General features: G+C 34.3%; 1 protein-coding gene across 4 annotated transcripts in view; it reads left to right on the top strand.

Annotated features, from left to right (window-relative positions):
• LOC140170180 (neurotrimin-like) overlaps positions 1–20,858 on the top strand; it is a 116,245-nt gene that overhangs the window by 40,372 nt on the left and 55,015 nt on the right. The window lies entirely within an intron of this gene.

Here is a 20,858-nt window from a genome sequence, read left to right as displayed (position 1 = left end):
GTTGTCTTTTAGTTTAGGGTTGGGGTACGAGTAGGGATTAGAGTTAGTGTCAGTTTTATATAGATAGGGTTAGTTTGAATGGTTTGCTGAGACATATCAGACCTAAAATTCCCCGCTACTAAATGACTTTACCGGGATAAATGCGCGCACAAATATGGAATGTCTGTTGTATATAATCTAAATATTGAGGTAAATATCTCAGTACAACTGTGTTGAATTATACATCTAATAGTATTACATGTATTAGACATATAATCTAAAAATATCATTAACCCTAACCCTAATCTTAGCCCTAACACTAACCCCAACCATAAACCTAACAACAGGGTGCGCAAGGTAAACCAGAATTGTACCCTATTTTTAAACACAATTGATTTATGAGTGCAACCTTTACCTTGAAGATAAAAACAAACAACAATATCAGGACACTACAAAAAAACCAAACATCTAGATATAACATCCGTAAATATATTATAATGTTTTTATAATAATTATTATATAATATAACTAAATATCATATAATATCATGTCATAATAATGATACTATTTGACATTGCAAACTGAAAATTCAGGCAACGTCGCGTCGACGATTACAATCGCTATAATGGTCATTTTTTAGTTTTATAAATTAAAATGAAATTAATATCATCAAAGTTAACATGCTTTTAGTGATGCGACCATTAAAGAGCAATCATAGCGTATTATAACTACTCTGGGTCGGATGATCATGTTATATTTCTACATGAATATGAAAAATGAAGATTTCTATTACCTATTTCCTGTCCACAAATGAGGCCGATTAGCTTCAAATTTAATGCCATTCACTAAGACTACACATCAATAAAAAGCACGTTGTTTATAATGCGATACTCGGAACTCGGAAATAATGATTTTGAGATATTTCCTTTTGCTTCCTTTTGTTTTGGAAACTCTTTAACTGCTCATATCTTTGGAACTGGTTGTTCAATTTTAATGGGGTTTCTGCAAAATCCAGCCTTAAATGCTTTTTACTATCCTATAAGAAACTGAAAATGTAATATTTCCGAACTCCGACTGATTTTGCTTGATCGCATCATATATGAATATCTATGATTGAGATCCTTTGAAAAAAACACAACTTTTTACTGTACTATCTGTTAGTGGCGTAGCCGGGGGGGGGGGGGGTGTCAAATTGCCCTCAGACATTTTACATGGATAAAATGGGTGTCACAAAACATATAAAGTGTCATTAAAATGACTAAAAATTGGACAGATATTGACAAATGGGGACGAGAATTTGCCCCACACACACACTAAAATCCTGGCTACGCCACTGCTCTCTGTGAGCGAGGAATAGACAACAAAATTAATTAAGTTTGTTTCTATTGTGTCCTTCAAAGTAGGCAAGCATTATCTGCAAAGAAATAACGTAGTACTTTTAGATAATACATTATTTTGAGAGGCATTGTAATCAGTCTGCATCCAAAATAAGATACAGTAGCTACAAGTAAATAACGCATGTGATACTACCTTCTTACTTGTTACTGCGCCCAAACACGTTATATGTTGATTATTGTGACCTGCTTTAACAAAATGAGTATTAAGTCGCAAGTTGGTAGTTTCGAGATGTCCTGGTTGACTGAGTTGATGTTCTTTGTTCGATGTTCACCTGTTAAAGCCAGTAGTACCTCCGTCGTCAATGGTCCACTGTGCCTCTATTCGCAAAGGACATGCATACTTCTGGTTTGAACAGGTGGTGTGAAACAAAGAACACCAACACAGTACCCAGGGCGTTTCAAAACTACCAACTTGTGACTTTACGCTCATTTCGCGGTAGCAGGTCACAATTAACATGTGATTACTGCAGTTACTGCGTTTTTTACTTAGAAATAAATAAATAGGTCGGTGTTAATAGGGCAAGCAATCCAATTTAATCCATCATAATTATGACTTTTGTTAAATCATTGGATGGCACCTTTTAATTTGTAACTTTTACAACTTGCTTTTCTAATCTAGATACGAGTATAAAACACACAAATAATTATTATCTTAATGATTTTTTCTGAAAAAAATTTCTGAAACAGAATTCCTCTGCCAAACGAAAAAAACCAACCATACTTTGTCTTACCACATGAATGGAATACAAGTGATGTGGTCATTTAAAATGGGTCACATGTCGGGAAATTGCCGTAAACAATTTTGGCTAAAACGTATCCGCCGTCCTTTATATTTTATTATAATCAGCCTAACGAACATTACAATCGCCTCAGGAAGCACATTATGTTTTTATTATAATCACCCATAAAGAACATTACAATCGTCTCATGAAGGTTATTTGTGACCGTACAGCACGAATGAGCCGTAAATGTCCTCAATTGTATTCTGAGTTACAGTGTAAAATGGGCATGAAGGTCGTATTCATTGGTACCTCAATTTGGTGCTACGTGTACCTCATTTAATGAGATACACGTAGCACCAAATTGAAATACCTATGAATATGACCTTCATGCCCATTTTACACTGTAACTCGGAATACAATTGAGGACATTACGGCTCATTCGTGCTGTAATCACATTTATGTTTTATTATAATCAGCATAATGAGCATTACCAGCGTCTTAGGAAGAAATTATGATATGGTATATCTAACACATTGTTTCATGTAAGCAGAAAATCATATTGAAAAAAAAAAAATGAAAACTTCAATTTGTCCGACAACAAATATATTTTGCTCAGTCGTATCACGTATATAACACACAGCCTCGGGTATGACATTGTTTATCAAACATTCAATATTCACTATGTTTCTCTAATTTCATATAATACAATTCCCAGTTATTCTTACTTACCACGGGAATTTAACAAAAATGGCATTCTATCACCGGTGACGTCAAGTAAAGCCTGCACAAAAAGTAATGTAACCATTTTAAATACGCCTATAGCTTCAGAACTATTTATCATATTCACAATATTTTAACATACAAAGAAGGGTGGTTTATCTACGCGTATATTAATGCCCCGTACGTTCAAATCGTTCAATATTTACACATTTGTTTAAAAACAAAAATCCGAAAAATGTTGCAGCTAATTTTATTGATTTGAATTCAGAGCGACGATAGTGGCGGGATTTTACATTCCCAATGCTTTTGTAATAACCATTGATCGCTGTCAACTGAAAAATGTAAATTCGGGTAGTTTTCTTTAAAAAAAATACTACTGTGTTGTAAATATTGAATGGCATTGGACGAATTTGGTATCAAAAGTGCGCAAATACACCTTCCTCCTTTCTATGTAAGAATATTGTGAATACGTTTAGTCGTTTCCAAACTATAGGCGTATTTATAATGGTTACGTTACTTTTTGTGAAGACTTTATTACTATAGTCGCTCTCTATGCTCTATAATTCCTCCTTTCTATGTAAGACTATTGTGAATACGACTAGTAGTTCTGAAGCTATATGCATATTTATAACGGCTGTGTTACTTTTTGTGAGACTGTATTACTATAATCGCTCTCTATGCTCAAGAATTTCATAACTGTTTTCCTAATTATCCTGCAATAAATTGGTTTCAAATGAGATAGAGTGAGGGAAATTGAATAGAGAGAGCTTGTCTAGTGAATGGAATTACAGAATAAAGTGTTTTGATCAAACCCACCCTGCCCTACATTTAAGCAACAATTCAAAGGCCGCATTTGCAGACTAAAAGACAAATATAGCGCGTTTTGTTTCCAGCCCTTAATGAGGTTATTAATTGCTTATTGATGGAGTGGACTTATTTTGCAGATGGTTTCTAGCGAAGGTAAAAAAATACAATGCATTAGTAAAAGGTAAAAGCTATAGCACAAAACTAGAGTAAAAAAAAGATAAACAATATAGGATCACAATAAACTTAAAGTATAATATGTAGCTGTCAGGAGAAGCCGTCCATCATTTGAAAATTTTGTTTTCGTATTGCAGATATACATTTGCCCTCAAAAGACATAAAATAAAATGATATCAGAAGGACATTCCTCGTATTCAGAAAAAACATACTGTGTAAACGTTAATATCCGTTCCCTTAATTAATCCAGTCTGTGTTTCTTATAAAAGCGTGTTATGTGCACTCTATGATAATTTGATCAATTTGATCTAAGTGAAGATTGCTATATAATATATATATATATCACATTAACCACCTTTGTGAGTCACTGCGTATGTGAAGATAAGGAAGACACTTAATAAATAATGTACTCAAATAATAAATAAATAACGCCCACATATAATTTGACAAATCCTGATAATTTAACCATTTTCTTAATTATTCATCGTAACATCGTGACTACTCAAATTAGTAATAAAGCAGTATCCCATCGGCCTTGATCCAAAGTTCTAAAATAGAATTGACCATTAACTGTCATATTAATTGCTTTTACCCGTTGTCACCCTTCACTTATCGCATCAAATTGCGACCGGAAGCCATATTATAACATTTCCATAAGAATGGAATTATATATTTTTTGGTATAAAATGTTAGTTTTTGCTGTCAGATATGTCCTCTTTTAATTTGGGCCCAAACAAACGAGGCAATACAAAGAAAATCGCTATTTAATACCAGCTCATATGTACCAAATGTCAGCCACTAATTCAAACGTAAGCCGTGTCGGTTCTTTTGATGTGTCACGACTGCCCGTACGCCATGTACGTACCCTGTTATGCACATCGTGTACGCGTTCGACTAATAGTTCCATCGTAATAATAAAACGACGGTTCCTGTGTTTTATTCCAAATCTCAAATTTTGGCAAACTACAGCACCTCAAGCCTTGATTTTTGCAGGGTATGTTAGGTTACTAAAGTAATAAACAATCGAGTTTTGAAAAATATTGCGGGTGTCCTCCTCAGCAAATGTTAAGGCTTTAATACCCAATTTCGCAAAAAACATCATTTTTACACGGATCTGACAGAATATTTTCTTTCACTTCTTTATATTCTACTTATAAATTTGAAATTACTATTGAATCGATGTATGCGATAAATAGAAACGAGCCACACAGGCATGTCAATTTTGTCTGGCAATATTTCACGCTTCAGCGACATTGCTACGATTAACCATTGGATACGCACATCTATTCAGTGGTCCTATAGCAGCCATGATGATTGTAGACATAGAAACAGGTTAAGACGGCGACTAAAATTGACTACCGTGTTATGGCTGTCATTTACTGTGTCCAGATACTTTAAATTTTCTAAATCGTGTTATACTGGAGACGGTATTTAAACTATTAAACTATTATCATAGTGACTATTTAAACGATTGTTTCCTTGCATTTGTGTGAACCATATTAATCATGAGACCTGATAATAATAATGGGACCTTTAATAATCGTCTGTGGAGAACGAGAACAAAGTAGATATCCCAAATCTCTGAATTAAGGAACATTTTTTACATAACGATAAGTTTAAGCTATGGTGATGTATTTTCAGGTAGTTTCATGTTAAAACAAACAGGGTAGATAACGTTATCTTATCACAAACTCACTGACGGTAGGAATGCCGTGTGTGCCTTTACCTTTTACATTTTTGTGCTCAACTTCATTAATTCTGTTGCTTGCCCTGCTTGACGATCTCAATTGCACTACATAAAAGTTTACATTACATTACATTGCATTACATTTAACCCATCAAAAGAAAGAATTTGCCTCCAACAAACGAAACTAAATTGATCAAAACAGGGTATGTTTCTCACATCTACAAAAGATTGCTTACACGTTGATTTTCAGGATAATAGTGGAACTTAATTACAACTGAATACATATTGGTTACAAAAGTCAGAAAACAGAAACTGCAATTACAAGTACTGTCATTCCTATAACAAAATCTTATTGTTCAGCAAAGTCATCCAATCTCCCTATCTGAAACTATTAATGTTCTTCTCGTACTTGGCATACCAGTTGAAAACCATACACCCCTATGGAAGATATGACCCCAATTTCCCACACAGAGAGTGTGTGACTCAAATAGGTTTACCTGAATGGCTGACTCCATTTGAAATCTACACTCGCTGTGTTGGAGATTAAGGTCATGTCTTTCATAGGGGGTGTATGGATTTCAACTGATATAACCCATTGCACTTCCTATTATTTTGTTTTCTATTTCATCTCAAACCTGTCATTCAAATATGAAACTTAAAAATTGAAAGGAAAACGAAAAACAAAAGACGGAATAAAACAAAAAGCGTCGTTATGTATATAGACAATTGTGAAGTTCATCAGGAATGCAAAGCTTCGTGGTACAATATTTCAAACCATTGATAACCATTTACAATATTATCACATACAAAGGCGTGTTGTTGTAGCCTCAACCATCAATCAAACATCCACACTGGTAATAATTGACACCCGCAGGTGGTTAGAAAAGGTGGATAGAACATTTTCAAAATCCATATCAGGAATAACAAAATATGTAACACCACAAAATACCATGTCCTCATCTGCACCAACCAATTCGTTTTATGAATGTGATGATAACAAGGTGTTTGTACCAATATGCATATTCTGTCACAGTGTAGTACTTTCAGGGGTAATTAAAATTCTGCTTCCGAACGATCTATTATCGCAATTGATACCATCATCACCTGAGACCGATTTATTTGGCCATGATATCCAAATCAATTGAAAGAGGCTGATGATCTATCGGGCAAACGCTAATGATGATATAAAGAACCAATTAACATATTCAATGGGGGATTCTATATTGCAAGTGTGCTTTGTCCAAACACATGTCAAGGCCAATTACAGCTTCCATTCGATTGTGTTGAATAATTTTGATTTGAATGTACTTCTGGTTTTATGAAATACATGGTCAGCACTTATTAAATAATTTAAAGTACTGAACAATTGAAATGATGGTCTAAGTTACTTACAGCAATCATTCCGGTGACTACTTTTTGTATGTAAACCAATACATTTTTATAAGCACTGTATTATTGACCTATTTGATAAGTTTACAAAAATATATCAGGGGAAAGTCTTCAATCGTTGACGGAACGATTAAAATAGAATAAAGTAAATTGTTATTTTTTACTTTTCTAATCCTAATGCCTAGTGGTGTATTATCTAAAGGAAAGTCTTATTAAATGCCAATAATTAGACCAAGGCAGTACTTCAAAAAGGGGAGGGACACATTTTTTTGGCAGACATCTGAAAAATGTGCTTAAAAATCACCACTTAGATAATTACCCGTCATACCTGCGTATTCCTCATTAATATACAGGCAGGTAATATTTCTCATATTACCTGTTAAGTCATAACACGCCCGCGTCTGCGTGACATGACTCGCGCGATATCCTTAGACTTGCACGCATACTTCACGCACTGCTATAAAAAAATACAAGGAAGAATCTGGCCTACTTTTTAGTAAGATTATCAAACTAAATACTTTCAGCAAAGTTTACAAACAAGTTTGAAGGTAGTAAACTTCATATTCAATACAGGATAAAATCGTTTACCCCTGTTTGGTCTCACGAAAATACAGGAAATATCTACGGTCTCGGCTTCGTGGACTAAGGCACGTCGACCGTAGATTTCGGTATTTCGTGAGAACAAACAGGGGGTAACGATTTTATCAAATTTACTAACAAACAGGGAGAAACTAATAGTATACGTTAAGGATAATGCCATGTATTAGTCTGTAATACTAACATCACCCAACCGTGGACAAAATATACCGTATCTATAATGACTGACATGTTTTGCTATGGATTCCCTACAGTTTATCTACTCTGAAGTACAAAGTGACAACGCTCGCGTATACAGCGCGTAAACAGTGCGCAGTGCTGTGTCTCTGCTGATGTATGCGTGGCTTCAAAGTCGGCACAATGTGTGCGTCCGCGTCGGTACTTCAGAGTAGACTGACTGTACATGTATCTACCTGCCAGATAGCGTCGTACTTTCTTCACCTTATGACTGACTTAGAAGATACTTCCAAATAACCCAATCATTGATAGAAACTTCTGACTCCAGAGCAGTCAGTTCCAAGCCTTTCAATTCCCCTCTGGACATTCTTCCAGGATTAACTATCAAACGCGTTAGGGCGTTTTGCTATTTAATACCAGAGATCCTAAACTTCCTTGGTATTATTCAACCAAAAGTAATAATTGTCAGCTGAATTGTGTTATTGATTTGCAATGTATATTACGAAAACGTCTACGTGTCACGAATTAGCAAGATAATGATCTTGCCATGTCGACTTATAATCAACATTTAAACATTAATTTGTGATTACTGTCTAGCAATCACATCATCAGTGAAGAATTTGGGGAATATAAGCCTGCTATTTCATTCTTGCCCAGGTATTGCTATTCAAGATATTTTTAATCTTGTAATTTGACAACGCAGCGCAGTTACACATCGTGGAATTGTAATGCACACTAATGCCTAGCCTAAATATGAAGCTTACACATACGAATGCAAAAATAAGTGGATTTTTAGAAGACATTTTGTGCAAAGGAACCCTGACAATAGGCGGAAAATACACGTAGTTATTCTTATATAATATTGAGAAAAGTCATGACACAAATGACAAGAAACAATAGCTTTTTGTGAATAAGTCTTTAAGTAATATAAACAGCTTCTGGTTACTTTACATTCATGGATCCAGTGCTGCATTTTGAATAAGTATTGCAAACACACGGAGTACTGATCCGACATGTTGATGCAGGTTGTCTTGGATAGACAGACGTGTTAATTCCTATCAATTAATAAGTTAAGTATATAAATAGAAGTATTAGGTACATATAGGCGAAGGACAGTGATCGTCACAGTCACCAAATTGCTAATATATACTGCGCCCAAAAATAAATAAATAAAAAATTTTGGTGATTTTATCTAAGAATCAGCACACTTTAATAATTATTCTGCTTGCTTTAGGATATAATCAGAACCCCCAGCAGCTCCTTCATTTTACACCTCTGTGGAGTGAAGTAATTGGGAATAAAGCTGTCTTGCTGATTTAACGTGCGATCAAAGATACTCGGTGCGATTTACCTAAGAATCAGCACACTTCAACAATTATTCCGCTGGCTTTAGACTTTTTACACTTCTGTGGAGTGAAGTAATTGGGATAAAGCTGTCTTGCTCAAGGACACAATACACTGCCCGTAGTCGCGCCAACGTTCTTCCCAAAAGGTATCCGCAGACAGACTTAAATTCAAAGCAATATCTTAAGGACACTAAATCTAAATTGAAGACCTGAGCGCAAGAAGACCGTAAGTCCACTTGGCCCCTCAACATGTATGCACTAAAGTTACGTATAGTTTCTTAGGGTTTTATAATGTTTAAATGGGTGAAAACATCATGAACGGTTGTGAATTTTTTGGCCCCTGAACATGTATAAAACATTACCAAACTACACGAACATGAACATTTTTATTATACTCATTCGAATTACAAAGTGTCGAGTTTAAAAAGTGACAGATTTAGATATTTTCAATGCGAATTCTGTTGCTTTTTGATACGGGGTCAATAAAGACTAACAGATGAGCAAATGATCACTCCGCTGTGACCAATATAAGCGTGCTTCGAGGGAAAGATCAATGCAAATTGCTGTCACTTTTGAAAAGCTCTCTTTTTATTCAAGTTGATATAAGTTAGGAAAATAAAGTCGTATCGTACCGAATGAGGTATCAAAATACGCAGAACAGCGTTATCTATCGACTACTTTTAAAATTTAGTGCCAGTGTCTTTAAGAAATTGGTCTCGTTTTAAGTGTTCGGATACTTTTTGGGTGCATACATCCTGTATGTATTGACGCAAATGAAAGATTTATATCTGAGTTGCACACAGACACGCACCAAACCCACCATTACCCCCACCTAAACACCCCTAGGACATTTTTGTAAGGAGCTACAGTTAACTAATGCAGATAGGAACAAACACACACAAAAACCGACAAACCGAAACGATACAGATCCTTCAGATATTCAGGTTAACTCAACTTAGGTCCAGCTTATTGCATGTGACACCACGTGATGTAAGGCTGTGTAATTTCACACTAGCATTCACACCTGCGTTGCTAAGTCAGGTGCATTATAAACCATCGCAATATGCGCCATGAATACCTTATTATTTTATACTTGATTACAACAATAGGTGATGATAAAACTCTATAAGAAGCCTTAAAGGGGTACTACACCCATGTGGTAAATTTGTGACCATTTTGGCATTTTTCTCAAAAAATAATTACACACTGGTAACAAAAGTTATGTATATTATTGGGGCAAGGAATCCAATTACTACACTGAAATTTCAGTGACTCAAGACAAGCGGTTCAGTATATATGATAGGAAACCAGGTACATCCTAGCGGTACCTTATTTCTGATCATAAATAACAAACCGCTTGTCTTGGGTCACTGAAATGTCAGTGGAGTAATTGGATTCCTTGCCCCTATAATATACATAACTTTTGTTACCACTATGTTATTAGTTTTTGAGAAAAATGCAAAAATAGACGCAAATTTATCTAGGGGTGTAGTACCCCCTTAAAGGGAAGTTTTAACTCTCTCCATGGGGATGTCTATTGCAGAAGTCTTATATTTTATTTTAAACATAAAAAAATCAGCATGAAAAATGCATTAAAATGAGTACAAACAAGTTAATGATTCTAAAGATAGCTTTGATATTTTGAGAAGATATCTCAACACTTTTTTTTATTGAAGCCTATGTGGAAGCAAGCAAGCAAAACATTAAAGACAGTCTATCGCTGCCAATCTTGGACGATGGGAGAACATTAGACACGAACATAATCCGGAATTTTTTTATCAGTAACTGTTTTGTAGTTCATTGGGTTTTGTGTTTGTGTATTTATTAAAATAACAAGTTTGCTCTTAAACTAACGGGTGGTTCATAAGAAAGGAAACCAGAATTTGATAGCTGGTTCACTGACACATGTACTACTAAGTTGGTTTCTTTGTGTACTAACTCGGAAGAGAGAAGGGTTAACACCGTTACTGAGTATTGAAATTTACATTTTGGTACGTATATCAAACATCGTGAGGAATTATAACACAATTGAGGGACTTAATATAAATACGGCCTATCTCACATTTAATTGGTAAAAATAGAGGGCGCTGCTGAAAAATGTAAAGGTCACCAAAGGTCATTATTACAAACATGAATGTAACTTGGTAAAGTTGTAAAATCAACGTTTTAAGATGTGAAATTGTTATGTATTGTATTGAAAATTCGCGCACAAAAGTCCAGTTTTCTCAAATTGAATTAGAATAACATGTTTTTAGGGAAATGGTTATATATCCTGTCTGGTGATAAACGGATATCCTTTTTCGGTAATGGGTATTGAAATTCCGGTAGGAATATTCAGTATGTCCTACAATCGCGTGACAAATATATACAGTATATATACAATTCATGCTTTTAACAAGTGTAGTCAGGAACCAAACTACATTATATTTGTCATTGCCAATAGTTTTGTATTCATATTTAACTTCTGTCAATCCCGTTTATAAGAAAATAGACTCAGAAAATATCACACATAAAAAAAAAATATATGGGATTTTGGTCAAATTTGTTTGTAGCTGGTATTATTCAGTAATAATTGTAAAACTTGTTTGTAAGCTTGTATTACATGTTTAATCATCTTTAAAATCAATTTTAAAACTTGTTTGTATCAGACTAGTAAAAATATGAACGGTTTTTTTTATTATCCCAGCAAACACAAAACGTTTTTTACCAGGTTGTATTTGGATTTTTGGTTTTGGCAAAAATGTTTTAATAACATTAAATGCCGGGTTATAAAAAGGTCGAGAAAACATTTTGTTTTGTATAAATGAAAACAAAATACAAAAATATTTTTTGCAAATTACATTATGTAAGGATATTTGCTGTAGGTTATCACAAAACGTTTTGGAAAGTTATGAAAACGTTTTATACCCTTTACGTTTTCTGGCGTTTTTCTAACATTTTGCGAATGATATCGAAAATGTTTGTGTTTGCTGGGATTATTATAAGACTAAATAGATGAGTTTGTTCAATCAATATTATGGATACTCATACTCCGCCAAGCATTTGATTGCACTTCGTGGATACTTCTGGTTGACATAATTAGGCAATTATTGAAGATTTCAGCGATAGAAGTGCGTTAGTGCAAAAAATTACATCCAAGAAAAGGCTGGCCATAATTATTGCAATAAAAGCCGTGTGAAAATTGTGGTGTTCAAAGTTCATGTATCATTGTAATTTTCCAACAAGTATGCTAAAAACAGATATGTGTGACCAAGCAAACGGCCAGACCTAAACAAATTGGAAAAAAAGACTGGAAAAAAGACTAAGCCTTTATATCCGTAGCTATTATAACAATTCATCACATGCGTACTTCTTCCACTACGGATTTTAATAATTATTACATATAGGATTAGTGGAAGGCACGGTTATTTACGCACAATCTACATCAAATGAGTTCAGAAAACGTCTATTTGCCATAAACAATCCGGATATTAATATTCTTAAGAATCAAAGTCATAATGGTCATGACATAAGCATTCGTTTTCACATTATCAGCCGCCCTGGAATAAATCGACATGCATTATAAACTAACCGTTAATTGGTGTTTAATATTTTACGAGATGGGTCGTCTCAACGGACTACCATAGCAACATCATGTACACTTCACTGCAATGCTATTAAAATAAAGCGACCATTTTGCTTTTGTACCATTTATAATCGAACTAAATTGTTTACATATTTAAAGTCGTATCCATATTCAGTCAGCAAAGCGTGTGTTCTAAATAAAGTATAGTATACTATTATACAATATTGTATGCAGTGGGGAAAGCGAGGGGGTGGGCACGGTCCCATTTTCTGTCATTTAGTCGTGGGAAGTGGTCCCAGTCGGAGGAAATGTACCAACTTGTGAGGAAAAGTTGTTTATAATGTTTGAAAAATATATCTCACCCACTACCACCGCCCCATCCCTTGTACAAACACAACACTTTTAGACTTTTGAGCGTTTGGATCAATAGTTTACAATTCTTGCGTTTCACAGACGCATGGTATTGTGAAACGCGAGAATTGTTTGTAGCAGTGCAACAAAAGAGACCCGTACTCCACTTTTGAAAACCTGGCACGCAACTGCTATTATCATGATTATAGGCTATGATTTGGTGTTACGATTGCTCAAACACGATCTCATATTTTATGTATGTATTATAGTTAACTTTCACATTATCATGTCACTAGGGAACAAGATATGTATGTTAGATCATTAGGAGGAAACGATTTAATCATATTATTTTTGTCACGGTGGCAACGTAGCACGCTTTTCTGAAACCGCAAAAGATAAAAAACAAGTCGTGGTTTCAGCGTGTACCTATTTTAGTCGACGAGCACCCAATCAAGCTTATCTGCGTATGAATAGAAAGGAAATGGTGGCACAAGAACACTATTAATTAATTTAAAAAAGGAAACAGGTTCGGTTCACTGCTTCACTTAAAATACAATATCTTGGCAGTTTGGAATGAGACATGTGGTGAATAAAAAAGAAACATTCATATTAATTATTCCTCAATTGTCATTGATCATGATGATAAGCTTCAAACTTTAAGGTCTGTATGCACAAAAGAGTTAGACCCGGTCTAATGTTAGACTTGGTCTAAGTGAAATGCAGTCATGGTCCTTTACTATTGTTTCCTTCCTAGAGTAGGTAGCAAATTCTAAAGATTTAAATGCAATGTTCAAAAATAAAACAAAATAACTTGTAAAATGTAAAGGAAAATGTCCTTTCTCCTGGGACTAAATTCCACTTAGACCAGGTCTAACTTTAGACCCAGTCTAACTCTTTTGTGCATACGGACCTAAGGGTTACAAACTTGCACAAAGTCGAGTCTCATCTTTCACGTAGTGTTCATGGACAATATTCAGTATATATCCTTTCGTTTTGCTGCAGGGAAAATGGAAACAAAAAACATTGGTCTGGTCAAATGAAAAATTTCAATTTTTTTCATTATTAATAAAGACACAACTGAAATGTATACAGACTTTGATCGTATTAGAAGGTTAGCAACTATTTTAATTGTTACGATTTTATAGTTAAAAGCATCTTGCGAATAGTTGTGAGCTTTGGCAAAAATTGTAGTGATCTTTTCTTAGCGAGTGTTTATAAAAATTCAAAGATCACAGATACTTTTGAAGGTCCTGTGGTTCTTCAGTTATGTTGTAAAGATGGCTGAAACAACAACACTTTTGTTAAACGTACATAACTTATTAACAACAATAGAGCAAGCAAGTTTTCAAAGTATATTATTTGAAGAATGAACTTTTGCCAAACATGAAAGTGTTATTTTTCAATAATATATTCATTTAGACAATGAAAACCGGAAGAAGTGATCAACAATCAATATTCTGATGATGCTTTTCGACCATGAAAAGTGAAACCGTCAAACTAGTGAGTAAAATTTGGTTTTGTTTAGAAGAAATTATATATTTATTTGCATTACTATCTATCACAATCATATGACACCCAAACCCGACACATATACCACTGCCACCCTACATATCACATCTCCATACTCGCTCCCATCCCTCTTCATTTGAAATCCCGGTTCGAGCATCAATTTCTATTGTGATGTAAAATAAAATAAAGCATTCCATATTAAGCGATGCAAACGCAGTTATTTATAGTGCGCTACGCACAGGCACAACGCCTAGACATCGATCCACAAGCCTCAGCACACTTTATATAAGTCACTGCTCTCCACACACCATACATATACACACCCCGACCACTACTCACACCCCACCCCACACACACACACCTTTTTTTCAATATACACAATCAATAGCAATAGCAACACTATTATTACGATAAGTTTTATGTTCTTTGCTCTTTTTCTATTACTCTTTGTCCCGGATAATTACCTTCCCTAATTACACTTACTTATATTACTTTCAAATTTGGATAGACATGGTTAAATTGTATTCCATTAAGTTATAATGTCATTTCATTTACCAATTTGAGGTCATCAAGGCAACCCAGTTCAATATAGGCTTAAAATTTTCAAGGTCATCTGAGCACGCGATGGCTACCGTGGTAATTAAAAAACAACAATTAAGCATAGAAAGCACGCAACGTACATATTTAAAGTGATCAGGTTTTTGTTTTGCGGGTTTTTACTTTTATAATTTAACGCATTATTACGGGGGTGTAACACGTACGTGTACATGTATCTGGGGTGCGTTGGAAATGTGGGATTTGCGTGGGTGTTCATATTGGGCAGGTACATCCCATGTAAAAACTACTGCAATTTCCTACCAGAACCAAATATAATACAAACAAAATAAGCCCAGGGGCCACCTCGATTTTTTCCTTTAATCCAAGATGGCGCCCAAAATCACAGAGTGTACAAGAAATCATTATAAAAACTTAATTTGGCATCTTTATGTGAAGCAAATGCCTCAATTTTCACCTAAAATGTATTCAGACGTAAACAAACTACCCAAACTTTCAACCTTAAATGCATAACAAAACTATACAAACTGATTAATTTCAGCCAATGTCTCATCACTTGACTTTGAAATATTCAAAATGGCTGCCGTTTGCACTGTACAGGTTAGAACAACATGTTTTGACATCTTTATATGATGCAAAATGTAAAAGCAAAATATACAAGCTGATAAATTTCAGTAAATGTCTCATCACTTGACGTCTGCAATAAAATTGTTTATTTACTAGTCAACAGCATGTGTGCGCACATGCCGAATTGTAGTGTGCTTGAGTTTTGCGAATGTTTTTACTCTATATATATATATTAATCTTAATGTATATGCTACTGAAATATGCTTTAAGTATGTCTGGGTTTATCATTCATTAATGTATCTTTACAATTCCCATACAATACTAATACATTGTTAACTAACGTTCATGAAAGTTCATCTGTGTTGGTATAAATCATGATTTTGATTTAAACTTTTGATCCAAACACAAGGAAATAATTCCTACCTCGGAATTTTCAGATAGTACTCCATCTTTCATCAACTTATAAACTTATAAACTTATAAACTTATAAACTTATAAACTTATAAACTTATAAACTTATAAACTTATAAACTTATAAACTTTCTTGAAATAATAGCAGTCATGAAGCGTAAATTTAGTGTATTCTGTGATTAAACAAGGTCGTCCGAGTTTGCATAGTACGTATACCACGTATACGTAAATCGTAAATGTCATCCCATTTGATATTCATTGAATAACAACAGGGTACTCACGCTAGCACGTAAGGACTTACAAATATATCATACATAGTAGATGACAATTATTAATAATTTAATAGTTTTAAATATAACACTTTATACCTATATTATATTATTATTAATACTGGTAATTATTTTTTTAGAACCTGTTAAAGGAATTAGCATTTGCGAATGCTTGAAATATGGTAGGTCGTTGTCTGTGGTTTAAGATCGAAGCCCTAGTTATGTTGAATGATTTATCGCCTCTCATTAGAAAGGCGATTAGCGTAAGCGATACTTAAGCAACACTTGTGCAGAAGTCCGCAATATATCAGATCTGCTTCTACATTATCAGGACAAAGTCGGAAAAAATATTGTGGAATTTGTCGCCATTTTTACTCAGCGAGCTGTCAGCGACTTTGTACCGGTACTGTGGATGCATGTCTCATATAAGCACTTCTCAGCCATGCCAAATGGTCGGTGTCATAGCCGGTGTTAGGTATTATAATTACGTAGTTGAAGGCACTCATAAGGTTAGGGATTATTTTATTCTAATCCGTGTTGAGGTTGAGAGGATATTTAGCTGAGGTATCGTAAATACGCTAGCTGCTAAGGCCTGCTGACTCTTATAGACTTTCAGAAGTTCCAAGCACGTGTCTCTATTTATAGTCGGTCTAGGTAGCTATTCAAACAATCACGTGACCTTTTTAAGTATCACATGTTTAGAATGGTAATTGTTAGGTTATGAAATAGCTTATGATGATAAGCTTGAGTCTTACAACTTGAAAGGTAAAAAAAAAGTCTTCTCTTCAATGTAGAATACATTGACAAGATTAAGTGTATTATCTTTTGGTTTTGTTGTAGGGAAAACAGAAACAAAAAACATTGATCTAGGCAACTGAAAATGTCCAAGTTTTTATATTACGAAGCAGATTTAAGTATTGAAATTGTATACTATTAATGACGACACAACTGACTTGTATAAGTTTATCGTATTAGATGAAATGACATAATTCCAAACCTTATATGATGGTGGCTGGATGTTTTATCCTCTGTATTTACCTTTTCATTAGATGTTTTTTTATTTTATTTTATTACTATTTTTTGTTTGTAAATTGTTAAAACTAAAATTGTTAAAAGGTTGTTGACATTTTATAACATGTCAGAAACCAGTCGAAAAGCTTTTAAAACACTACATAAAACAATTCAGAATATGCCATTGTAATAACGTTATTCTTGGATTTGTAAAAATCCATTGCAAATTTTGACTGTAAATCCATTATCTACATTGACATGATTATCACATGTTTAGAATAATGTTTTTATCATACATTATTCTCTACCATGTCTACGGACGCATTGCAACATGGAATGCCGTACTTTAGTGGACGAAATAACCTTTACCCCATGTTCAGTATCATTATGACCATGTGATTACCTATATTGGATTGTTGCACTTAGCAAATAAAACAGTAACATTTGGAAACAAATTTCCTGCGTAAAGAATTTTGCTTCTTTGTTCTGAATGAAGCTAATCATATACAATGGGCTGTTCCAGTTAGATTCCATACACTCTCTATGAAAGACATGACCTTAAACTTCCACACTGGGAGTGTAGATTTCAAATGGAGTCACCCATTCCGATAACTCAATTGGAAATACATACTCCCTGTGTGTTCCAAGCACGTGTCTCTATTTATAGTCAGTCCAATTATTCGAACAATCACGTGACCTATTCAAGTATCACATGTTTAGAATAATGTCTTTTTCATTATCACACATGATTCTCTACGGAAGCACTTCAACATGGAATACCGTACCCCGGAGGATGAAATAACAAGCGCCCCATGTTCAGTATCATTTATAGGATCGTGTGATTACCTATATTGGGTTGTTGAACTTGGCAAATAAAACAGTATCATTTGGAAACAAGGTTCCTGCGTAAAGAATTTTGCTTCTTTGTTCTGAATGAAGCTAATCATATACAATGCAATGGGCTGTTCTAGTTAGAATCCATACACTCTCTATGAAAGACATGACCTTAATCTACCATACAGGGAGTGTAGATTTCAAATGAAGTAACCCATTCAGGTAACTCAATTTGGAATACATACTCCATGTGTGGAAGATTAAGGTCATGTCTTCGAAGAGGTGTATGGTGAAATGCTTAACTTGCTGAAAAAAACAAATGATTTTCCCTTTAGCACCCAAACTTAATAACACATGTATATCACCGCTGCGTCCCGAAGTGCAGGATGTAGAAGGCAGACGTTGATAGATTAAAGAAGAGCAAACACATAGGTGCTTTTTATGAATTTATATCACCAGCAATATCGAAAGTTAATTAACAAAAATAACAGTGGCGTATCTGGAAGAATCAAAATAAAATGACGACGCTTTTTTCATAGGATGAGAAAGCAAGCATGCAATATTTATTATTCCTCACTTCACCTGTATTCACTTGTATTCACCTGTCTTTACGGGCTCCTGGTAAGACAGAAGTCTTTAATATTTTTGCCCACCCACACTTATCAATTCCACACTGCGTGATACTTATGCCACTATTTGCATTAAAGTTTACATTACATTCTGGGATCAGTTCATATTTTTTCATATTAAAAATTAAACTGATAAATATTAAACTGATAGACAAGTTTATAAGTCAATATGAATGATTTGCAAGTATTTTTACTGAACTCTAAGAAGTCTAACCTCTCATAATAATATTCTAAATGAAAATATTGGGTCTCATCCTTTTCCTGATATATGCTGAAAAATACTACCAATTTAAATTTTATGTGAAAACAGCTGTATTTGGTCAATTATGCACAACAATACAATACAAAAAAAAACCCAAAAACACCTGTCTCTCTCTTCACTTTTCTAAAAAAAATAAAGACGTGAAACGAATTTTGAATTTTGGTACGACATCATGATGCGTATGATTTATAATATAAAATCGCAGTCGAAGTCCCGTTAAAGATACATAACACGATCGTAGTAATATATACGATTTGATGGCCTCAGGGGAAAGACGTATGTCTGGTATTGGTGTTAGAAGACATTGTGAATGTAGTGGCCAGGAGACAAGCACATTGTAATGTTATTGTCAGTACTTTACCCTCTACATTTTTAAACATCGTGTGAAGGAATTATACACAAAGTGTGATAGTTATTAACGGGGGAATTGGGTTAACATGATCGGAATGTGTTATATCCCTTAAGAAGGATAATGATCTCAAAGCAAACGTCAACGTATTCAACAGTATGTTATAATAGAATATGTCAGAAAGATGTCAAATAAGTTGTGATCCTGTGTCATATACTGGGGTACCCAAAAAGGTGGTTTTGTTACATTTTGATGTGCAGTTGGGATTTCAAAACACTGTCTTTTGAGTATTCCTTCACTTAGAAGATTCAATTAGGTCTTAAATTGAGGCTAATTTATTCTATATTACTCATGTTTTTAACCTGTTTTAAAATAATTTTTATAATAGAATGTGTCAGAAGGATGTCAAATAAGTTGTAGCAAATGAACCAGTATCCCATGTTCAGTATCATTATGGTCATGTGATTACCTATATTGGGTTGTTGAACTTAGCAAATAAAACACTAACTTTTACAGTTATTGCGTAAAATGTTTTACTTTTTTCGAATCAAGGTAATCATAATCATATACATATAAAATCAAATACAATGAGCTATTCCAGTTAAATTCCATACACCCCCTATGGAAGATTAAGGTCGTTTCTTCGAAGAGATGTATGGGTTTAAACCGGAATAGCCCGATGCAAGAGAAATACTTAACTTAACTTGCTGAGAAAAACAAATGATTTTCCCTTTAGCACCCAGACTTAATAACGCATGCATATCACCGATGCGTCCCGAAGTGCAGGATGTAGAAGGCAGACGTTGATAGATTAAAAAATGAGCAAACAAATAGGTGCTTTTTTATGAATTTATATCACCAGCAATATCGAAAGTTAATTAACCAAAATAACAATGGCGTATCTGGAAGAATCAAAATACAATGACGACGCTTTTTTCATAGGATAAGAAAGCAAGCATGCAATATTTATTATTCCTCACTTCACCTGTATTCACTTGTATTCACCTGTCTTCACGGGCTCCTGGTAAGACAGAAGTCTTTAATATTTTTGCCCACCACACTTATTAATTCCACACTGCGTGGTACTGATGACACTATTTGCATTAAAGTTTGCATTAAATTCTGGGATCAGTTTTATTTGTCAGTTTTCATATTAAACTGATAAACAAGTTTATAAGTCAATATTCTAAATGAAATATTGGGCCTCATCCATTTCCTGATAGATGCTGAAATTTGCTACCAATTATTATTAATTTTTTTGCGAAAACAGCTGTATTTGGTTATTTAGCAAAACAAAAGAAACAAAAAATTAAAAAAACACCTCCCTCTCTCTTCACTTTTCTAAAAAAATAAAGACGTGAAACGAATTTTGAATTTTGGTACGACATTATGATGCGTATGATTTATGATATAAAATCGCAGTCGAAGTCCCGTTAAAGATACATAACACGATCGTAGTAATGTATACGATTTGATGGCCTCAGGGGAAAGACGTATGTCTGGTATTGGTGTTAGAAGACATTGTGAATGTAGTGGCCAGGAGACAAGCAC

Source organism: Amphiura filiformis, chromosome 14, assembly GCF_039555335.1.
Source record: "Amphiura filiformis chromosome 14, Afil_fr2py, whole genome shotgun sequence".
Taxonomy (NCBI): Eukaryota; Metazoa; Echinodermata; class Ophiuroidea; order Amphilepidida; family Amphiuridae; genus Amphiura; species Amphiura filiformis.
Note: the sequence above shows the minus strand (reverse complement) of the source record. Positions and strands in the feature narration are given on the sequence as shown.